The 10,499-nt window shown below is 33.5% G+C and overlaps 1 long non-coding RNA gene across 1 annotated transcript; it reads left to right on the top strand.

Moving 5' to 3' along the window:
- The first annotated feature begins 8,077 nt into the window (after window positions 1-8,077).
- On the top strand, window positions 8,078-8,549 carry LOC111778280 (uncharacterized). The gene is made up of 2 exons (XR_002812509.1): window positions 8,078-8,157; window positions 8,252-8,549. It is a non-coding gene; the product is annotated as an uncharacterized LOC111778280 (long non-coding RNA).
- The last annotated feature ends 1,950 nt before the right edge of the window (window positions 8,550-10,499 follow it).

Raw genomic sequence — 10,499 nt, 5'->3', positions numbered from 1 at the left:
TTATCAAAGCATCTCAGGAATAAGAGCATGGATGAAAGTTAATTAGGCTTAAATAGGTTAAAAAAATCAAAGAAAAGTCGTCAATCCTCACCGATCAAACAGAGCATAACCAGTCATGTCTTAATCGATCCTACAAATATAGGGGTAGAGGAAATCAAGAATGAATACTTATTATCTTTTATATATAAAATATAGTATCATATTAAGAAATGTTTTTAGATTGGATAGTATCCGTTATTATTTCAATATCCAATCATTCAATTGCCATAAAAGAAATATCCGTTAAAATTCTATCATAATGGGCCACTTTCCAAATTGGATTGTGTTTCCATGTATGTAAATCACAAATTTACTTATAAATACATGTTCTTTGATTCACAAATGAAATAACTCAAGACGATTAATTTTGTTTTATCATTGATTTAATTTTTAGGTTCGAGATGGCCAAATTTTCTTGCTCCCTATTTTTTCTTGTTCTTCTTTTCTCAGGTTTGTTCTTGATTTTTGTCTTCAAATTATGTTTAAAAATCCTAAACTTAATTTGCTTTTAGTTTTTAGTAGGTTTGTTTAAACATTTTCAAATTTGTGCAGCTGCATTGATGGTTCCTCGAGCAGTCCATTCAGTAGATTGTGAGGAGAAGTTGTATGACGGATGCCGACCACAAGACTGTCAGATGAGGTGTCTAGACAAACATCCTGAATCAACGGCTCACTGTGTGGCAGCCACTACACTTCCTTTTACTCGTTCTTGTTTTTGCTTCTTCCCTTGTGCTTAAAACTGAGTGCTTTTAATCATATCATATGATGAATGTAATAAAATGGTTGGGTGACGTTTTCGTTATTCAACACAGAGTTTAAGTTATTCTATTTATCCTATCTTCTTCTACCATACTATGCTCGAGTATGATTTCCCACGACAAAACTTAATATTTTTTCACTGCTAAATGAAAAAAAAAAAAAAAAAAGAATTCTTAGTAGTAAAGGGCTAATATTGGAAGAAAAAAATTGAAATACAACCGGAAAGGAAAATTAAGGGTCTCAAAATTGATAGTAACTAAATACAGGTGAGTGAATTGTAGGGCGCTATTAGGAGATAACTCCCTTGATAACCTATTAAGCTTTTGATTGTGTTTGATCCAAAATCCTGACTCAGTGACTTTCTCAGGTTCTAACCCTATTTGTGTTTTATTGTTTCATCTAGTCTTGTTCCAATAATTTTTATGGTCTAGTCCAATCAAGACTTTCAACTAAGTAATATCACATCAATGGATTCTTTAGAATGCATGTGTTCCTCAAAGTTCCCTACCAAATTCTTAGATTGAATCAATTACTAGTTCTCTATTAATAGGGATTTCCACGCAACTCTCTAAATAAACCTCATAGTGTCAGCACTAATTTTGAAAGGGGTGACCTTCATGCCTGTCAAGTATAAAATTTTTTGAAAGGGGTGACCCTGTTGCCTCATGAGGGCAAGTTTACCACCTCTAAGATTTGTTAGAGATCCCCTGCTAATTTCCACCCACCCTATTGATGTTCAAGCCATTGACAAGGTCTATAAATATTGAACAGACAAGGTCTAAATTTTATAAGTTTTGATATTTTTTACCATCTTTAGACATCATTATTTCCATCATTATTTCCATTTGAGGTAAATTAGAGAAAAATATGTTTGTAAACCTAGATTAAGAAACTAACTTGATTTGAGTTTTGGATGAGAAGTTATGAAAATGCAAAAAAAAAATTAAAAAAATTATTAGAATCTGGAAAACCAGTATGCATAGGGAAGAGGATGACACATCAACCGCGAATATGTCAACTAGAGGGTCGGACGCGCCTTTTCACAGTCGCACTTTCTCGAGATATTTGCAAGTGATTGTGCGACACCCACTCTCACTACTAAATGAATCGGTCAATTCGCATTTGTCTCACCATTGGCCGGAGAAAGTACCGAATCTTTTGTTTGAAAAGAAGATTTTAGAAAATGGGGTAGAGAGATTTTTGAAAAAGAGTTTTGAAAGCAATGTTATAAGCTAGCAAGTAAGAGAGACAACACAACAACTTAGATAACATATAACTCCACGTAGGAAGAATCGATGACTTTTTGTATATCCCCTAGTACATTTTGAGGAATTTCATGTCATGCCGGACATGATTTTGATAAAATATCATACTCTTAAGAAAATCAATAATGAAACATTACATCATGGAAACGATAAATAAAAGTGATAAAATAGTATGATATGATGGGTTTGACATGAAATAGGCATGTGGCCAGGAAAAAAATGTCTTGAACAAGCATGATTAGGATATGCATCACCCATCGAAAAGGACACGCGTCACGCTTGTGACCATTCGAGACCCGACCCACTTACCCATTCCATGAACTGTGCCTGATAGCCTGAACTGACCCATGCGCCACGTGTAATCATAAGAAAAATTGGAGGAAAACTAGCGCACTCGAGAGATCGGACGCACGCCGTTTGAGTTGTGCACGCCAACAAGAAGGAAACACATGTCGTACAGCTAGTGCATATGCTCCTCCTCTGGCGCTTGACATACACTTGCATAGGGAAACCTTCGAGCGCTTAAATAGGAGCGTGAGTGCAACTTTTTAACTTGTTCGACTTCCATTTATTAGTTTTCTATCTAATTTTGGTACTAAACCTATTTTAGTCAAGTAATATTTGTATGAACGGGTAGGAAGTACTAGCATGGGAGCATTTCTTATCTTAAGTTGTTAGAAGTTGCATGTTAAGGACTCTGGAATGATACTTTTGGATGAGTATATACTATATATATGTTATAAAAAAAATTACGGTTATGCTTGGTAAAGCATGCACAAGAGAACCGAACTAAATTTAGGGCGCTATAGTTAGAGCAGTTTAAATGTTGACCTTCATCAGTACATTTCAAGTAGATACGGCACTCCAAGATTGTGAAGGACAATCAAAGGTATAAACTTATATGTACCTTGAGAGTGGATCATCTCAAAGAGTTGGTCAAACATAGCATAACCAGTCATGTCCTAATCGATCCTACAAGTTTACGGGAAGAGAAAATCAAGAATGAATACTTACATGTCAAGAATGAATATAAACATGCTTAGTAAGTAGTTCATTCACACGTCTCTAATAGATCTGAGTTATTGATAGATCTATTAAATCTGAGTTATTGATAGATCTATTAAACTTTTCATGGGTCTTTGTCAAACAAACTAAAAATAATGCAAACAAACTAAAAATAATGTCATATTTGGAAATGTCTTTAGGTTTAATTAGTTGTTATTATTTTTCCAACTAAATAGAACATTTGAGTGTTACACTGAATTAACGAATAAACTTTATAGACATTCACTGTAAACCTAGAGTTGCATTCTTAAGTATTATAAGACTAGTTATGTCTATTAATATAATCATTACAAATAAATTGATCCTTTGCGGGTTATTTGTAATTATGATTCACAGGTTGTTTGTAATTATGATTGGGTCACAAGTTTGTTTTACCTTAAATACCACTAATTCTGTTTCAATAGGTTATTTATGATCCAATCATAAAACACTTGGGTCAATGAGAGGGTGAGACCTCATTGTTCAAGTCTCGAGATCATCACTTCTGAGAAGTAACTCATCTGCTTACCCTATGTGGGAATGAGTGAATTTCATCTCGTGAAGTTACGCTTCAAACTCCCTATTTGGTCCAGTCCCAAAAAATGATAGATATATTGAATTAGGTAGAAGAACGACTGTCACTCGTACAAATCCAAGGACATGCCCTCACGGGCAAAAGTTCAAAAGTCACTTAAGATCAAGATCAAGTCGCATATGATCATAATATGAAATATTAATATTTTTTAGTTGACGGATTTATAAAAAGAGACTGAATATTTTGTGGTTCTGTTTTATACAAACTCAGTGTATACGATACTACCGCTTACATGTCTCCACATGAATAATTTGGATTAAATCATTTGCAACAATTACAATATGGGTCGTATCAATAATGCTTCTAGGATAAAACACCCAAATTTATCCATATACGGTAGACCTAGGTTATTACTTGAATATGATTTTCGTGTAATATTAACCACATATTGTTCAAGATTACATTAATAACTTTAGATTTTTTCCTACACTGAATAATTTTAAATTGCAAATAAAATGATCAAAATTATTATTAAAATTTTTATAATTAATTACAAGGCTTTGTATAGATCTGGACAACATGAACTCTTATCATACTCGTGTTTCTAGCCAATATAATGAATATGGCTCAAATGCATTAACTCAAAATTCAAAGGAGAAATTCATATATTCATTCGTATTAAATTCATACAAAGCATAGAAACACAATGATCATACATGCTTTAAGTAACCGAGTAACCCATAACCCTATTCTCAATGCAAGAGATCATAGCCATTCATCACTTACTAGGAAATGTTTTTAGATTGGACAGCATAATCAACCATGTCTTAATATGAAAGAAGTCAACGTGTGTGTATATGAAAGTTACTGTCAAAACAAATACATGGGATAACTTATACAAAAGTTAGTATACATATGATAAAATACAGAGAAATCAAGATATGACTTAGAACTATTTGACCTACACAATTCTACCGCTTTTGAATGCTTTCACCATGAACGGGATATTCAATTTCCATATGAAAAGGGAAGTAACGTAAATTAGTAAAAGAATACTCAATAAATAGCATATTTGTAAATGAGTCATAGTCTATAAAAGAATAACTCCTTTGGTAAATTATATAGGTTTTTGTTAGCCCTAAATCCTCGAACTCATGGGTTTCTCATGTTCTTGCCTTATTTGTCCCCAATCAAATAATGGACCTATTTGTGCCCAATCAAATAATGAGAAATAGGAGCTAGACTAGGTGATCAATAAAATCAGAACATGAGAAATAAGGTTGTTCGGAGTACATATGCTCCAAAGAGTTTTGTATGAGATTTTTAGGGTTAATTGATTGGCTCTTTATTATTGCATGAGTCGTATACTTAGGAATCATATATTGTGATGTGCGACTCATTGTAGTTTGAACTATTAAACATTGTCGAAAGCTAGTGATAGGTTACTAGTTCTCTGTTAGTAGGGATTAGCAAACAACTCCATAAATAGATCTCATGTAACGACAAAAAAATTTCTACTTAATTTAAGGTCGCTAGTGTATACGTACCATAAACATTGAATGCGGAAGACTTCATTTAAATTTCGTAAAACATAACCTTTAACTTAAAACACAGCCATGGACTTACGTGTTTCAAAAACATCTTTAAAACGACACAACAAAAGACCCAAAATAAAATAAATAAGCGTTTAAGTTTAAAACATCCTATTCTAGCCTAAGTCTAAGAAAATAAATACCACTATCCTATGCATGTGCCATGATCTCGAGTTGCGATGCCGTCGTCAGCCGTACAGGAATGTCTTGCCTTAACCTGAAAAATGTAATAGCACATAGCTTGAGTATTTAAAGAAATACTCAGTAAGTGACCCCACTATCGAGTGACCCCACTATCGGGTTAAATGCAACAATCACATGCAATGAAATGATGGGACCTATTTTTCGTTTCGTTTCGTTTTTCCTACGATGCTGTCCTAACGGGTAATCGTGGACGTGTACCATATACTCTACACACAGCCCATACGTGCGAGTATGGGCTCACCAGCTAGTTCGCACACCGCTGGGCCACTTTCCTTATCCGGTGGGCATACTCGAGGAGCCACTTATGTCAGGACCCGTTAAAACTAGTAACCGTCACGGCAGTACTATGCAAAGCATAACGATCGTTGTCCTGCCATTGGATGTACGCGTCCGTACCTTCGTGATGGGATAGGGGTATCCCCCCAGATGCATGAACACACATAATGCATGAGGTCCCCACTACTTCTACAATTTCATTATCCTTTAATACAACCCCGCTAGCATTAAGTACATATCATATCATTTTTCATATCGTTTCAGATATCGTTCATCATTCATATCATATCGTTTCTCATTCTTCCGTTCTCAAATCATACATAATTCTAACGGGGTTATATTTCATGTCATTTATCGTAATTTCATGTCATTCATATCATGCTGTATACACACAATTTAAGAGACCTAACATAACGTTCCATGCTTTTAACATAACATTTCATCATATACACATCATACCATGACATATTGCATCACAATGTATCATATCATAAACAAGTAATAATGTAAACACTTCATAGTCATATCATTCTCTAACTTATCATAACCTTAACGTTCTTATACCTATCACAACATATCATTACGTGAACGTACCTTTCAATGCATGAGCACACATAATGCATGAGGTCCCAACATTTTTTCGTTTTTATTATTCCGCTAGTGTTCTGTACATATCATATCGTTTTGCAAATCATTTCACGTATCGTTCATCATTCATATCATACCGTTTCTCATTCTTCAGTTCTCATATCATACATAATTCTAACGGGGTTATATTTCCTGTCATTTATCGTGATTTCATGTCATTCATATCATGCTATATACACACAATTTAGGAGACATAACATTTCATCATATACATATCATACCATAACATATTGCATCACAATATATCATATCATAAACATGTCAATTTATCACATATCTCGTACCATAACATATTTCATATCATTTTCATATTATATGACAACATGTATATATCCGTCATTCACATGTCGTATCGTAAACACTTCGTGGTCCTATCTTTGTCTAACTTATCATAGTCTTAACGTTCTTATACCTATCACAATCATGTCGTTACATGAACGTACCTTAGTCATATCATCATAGGAACATATCCTAACGCTATCGTTCTATCAATCTATCACACACCTATCCCTTTGTACCCATAACCTAACTGTATTCTTTTATCAGTCTCTCATATCCATAGCACTTCGGTATGTAACCTAACCTTAACGTTTCATGAACGTATCTTACTCCTATCGTTACATTTCGTTAATTCCTAAACTTTTTTTTTTCTTTATCTTTAATTCCTAAATTTTTAATTTTGTTCACATTTATTCCAAATTTCTACGGGATCCCTGTCTTCAAATCTTTCTTTACTTTATCTTTATGTTTCTTTTTCTTTTGTTTCCATGGATTCCAAATTTCTACTGTATCCTGTTTCCAAATCTTTTCTTATCTTTGTGTTTCCTTTTCTCTCATTCCGTTAATATTTAAATTCTGTTCACAAATTTGTTTGGCCATTTTATTTTTAATCTATTCCTTTCTACTAATATAAATTTACTAATTTACTGATCTAATATTACTAATCCAACCAGATTTACTAGAATTCATATAAATGATAGTTTTTAACTCAAAGCTAAATAATTGTTAGATTTAATGAACATCTAACTATAATTCATTGTGATTTAAAAAGAAAATAGGATAAAAGAAACTTAAGATTTAATATACATCTTAATCTATTTTCAAGTAAATCTTCATCAGTGAATCTCAACCGGTAGAGACCATTCTCATTTTTCCCCAAATTAAATCTGGTTGTTTTTTTTTTTTTTTTTTTTTTTTTTTTTTTTTGCAAACTGTAATTTTTTTATAAGGTGGGTTCAAGAGACATAATTGGGGAGGAATGAGAGGTTAATAGAGAAACTTGGGGAGGTTATTCTTTTTTTTTTACATAATTTTTTTATAATTATTTTTAGTTGTTTATTTATTGATCTATTTATTTATTATTATTATTTATTATTATTATTATTATTATTTTTTTTTTTTTTGGAGGCAGTTACAATTAGTTATTTCTCTTGCTCATGTGATATTGACTTAAGTTCATGATTGTTCCTTTACCGAAGTTGAAGCTCTGATTCCCACGAGCACAATGGTTCAACAATTGTACGTTATTATTCCATAAACTAGAGATACGTTTGTATAAAATTACCTCCCATAAAAAGTATATGTTATAAGAGTTATAATAATTGGCCTACTTTCCATATAGAATTGTCCAATAAAATACGAATAAGGACTGAGTTTCCATGTTTGTAAATCACAAATCTGCCCATAAATACAAGCTCTACAATCACAAATGAAATAACCAAAGAGATAAATTATCTTTAAGAGATGGCCAAGTTTCCAGCATGCTCCTTATTGTTCCTTGTTCTTCTTTTCTCAGGTTTGTTGATCATATATCATCTCTATTATGGACTTCAAATTATTAGATATCTCTATTTTGATTTTTTTTTTTTTTTTTTTTGAAATTTTTGCAGTGGCATTGATGGTACCTCAACCAGCCTTCTCAAGAAATTGTGTTGACAAGTTGTATGAAGGATGTATACCCAAAGAGTGCCAGCAGAAGTGCCAACAAAAGCATCCTCGATCAACATCTCAGTGCGTGCCTATCCCTCCAGTTCCTTTTACCTACCTTTGCTATTGCTTCTACCCTTGCACTACCAACTGAGTGCTTTTAATCCTATCATATGCTGAATGTAATAAAATGGTTGGGTGACGTTTTCGTCTTTCAACACACAGTTTAAGTTATTCTATTTATTCTACTTTCTTCTATCATATTATGCTTAGGTATGATTTCCCACCAGAAAACTTAATATTCTTTTGGGTACTAAATCTAAATCTAAATCTAAATCTTTAGTAATACGGTAGTAATATTGAAAGAAAAAAATAGAAATACAATACGAATAGAAAATTAAGAGTAGAATCGTTTTAGTCAAGAGAACTCAATAATATAAATAAATAATCACTAACAAAAACGAACAAGTTAATAATAAAATATAAGGAAAAAAAAACATAGAGGCATTTGCGCAAAATTAAGGTGTTAAAAAAAAAAAAAAAACAAAGGGAAGAAGAAGTGGGAGAGGAGTTTTGTAATAGGGTTTTTCCGCCCAACTTTGATTAGTAGGGAGGGGATTGTAAACTCTAGTTAACTTCTTAAAACTATTTATTAGAAATATAGTTAGTAATTTATTTCCGAGAATTGTTACTAGTTGCTTAACTGTGGACTAAAAAATGAGACGTTTAATAGTTGTTATTTTGAGGAGAAAGTTTAGAAAACTTATTAGTATTTTCTCCCCTATAAATGATGTATGCTCTATTGACAATAATGCTTTGTTGACAATAACATAGAGAGAATTGAAAAGCACACGTGTTTAATGTTTTTCTATTCAAAAGATCTCTCTACTGAGGATGTTCTTTTTGCTTCATTTATTTGGTTCAGTATATTTCGATCGTGGGTCATATCCAACATTTGGTATCAGAGTTAGGATGCTCTGTTGAGAGAATTGAAAAGCACAAGTGTTTAATGTTTTTCTATTCAAAAGATCTCTCTACTGAGAATGTTCTTTTTGCTTCATTTATTTGGTTCAGTATATTTTGATCGTGGGTCATATCCAACATTTGGTATCAGAGTTAGGATGCCGAAACAAATATTGTCGCGACACAAAGTCGCCGAACGAGATATGATAACGATTAAAAGCGAAAAGGAGGGGAGTATAATAAACCAGTACTCGTTACTTACGAAGAGTAACAACGCAGCATGGTCAAAAAAAATGTGTGTTAACTTACAAGCACAAGGTGTGTTTGAGATACCATCGAGTACAGTGAAGAAGTTGATTCGTAAGGATAAGATGGCTCTTGTTGCACTCTACAAAGCAATCCTAGAGGATGTTCTTCTCATGTTGGCAGAAAAAGGTCTCGGCAAAGGCATCGTGGGAGATGCTACAAATAGTGCATGGGGGAGTAGAACATGTCAAGGAAGCAAAGGTTGATCACCGTTCTTACAATGGAACAAGATGGATCATTTGCTTTGGATTTTTGGGATTTTCAGCGAGGGTTGACCGTCCTGAGATTTTTTTCCATGCGTTACATTATATACCCCTAAAAAGAACTTTTGTCCTGTAAAGTTTCAAACTCTTGTATCAACTCGGAGTATTTCTCACTTATCTCATCTTCCCGTTCTCATGTGACTTCTTATTATTTGTAGTTTCGCCACAGACGAGCATGACCGTGACAAACCCAACCCTTTATGTCTTTTCATATTCTAGTGTTTACTTTTGTATTTCTAAGAAGTACGGCGTTTAAGAAATATCATGTCTAGGCCTGTCAGACATGAAATGCCTCTACTATAGGGGGATATGACTAGTTGTCAACTTCTCCCTACTCAAGGTTATATACAGTGAGCCGTTGTTATTTCTCTCTTGCTTGCTTATATAACGTCTCTTTCAAAAGTCTCTCTCTGCCCTCGTTTTCTAAAACCTTCTCTTAAAACCGAGGCCAAAGGCTCGAGCATATGTCACTTGACCGTAGGCGACGCAAGAACGAATTGGCTTAGCTCACTTGTCATTGGAAAGTGAGTGTCGCACAATCGCAAGTCCGCTGTCATCAAAAGTGCGATTGTGACACTTTGACAAAAGCAATATAGGTGTATAAGTCTTTCACTTCACGAGCTAGGATCCTTATAGGTTTCTCCTCATAATTCAAGTCCTCGTCAATCTAAAAGGGCTC

Source organism: Cucurbita pepo, chromosome 1, assembly GCF_057944985.1.
Source record: "Cucurbita pepo subsp. pepo isolate OVF chromosome 1, ASM5794498v1, whole genome shotgun sequence".
Taxonomy (NCBI): domain Eukaryota; kingdom Viridiplantae; phylum Streptophyta; class Magnoliopsida; order Cucurbitales; family Cucurbitaceae; genus Cucurbita; species Cucurbita pepo.
The sequence above is the reverse complement of the archived record's forward strand: the minus strand, read 5'-3'. Positions and strand labels throughout refer to the sequence as shown.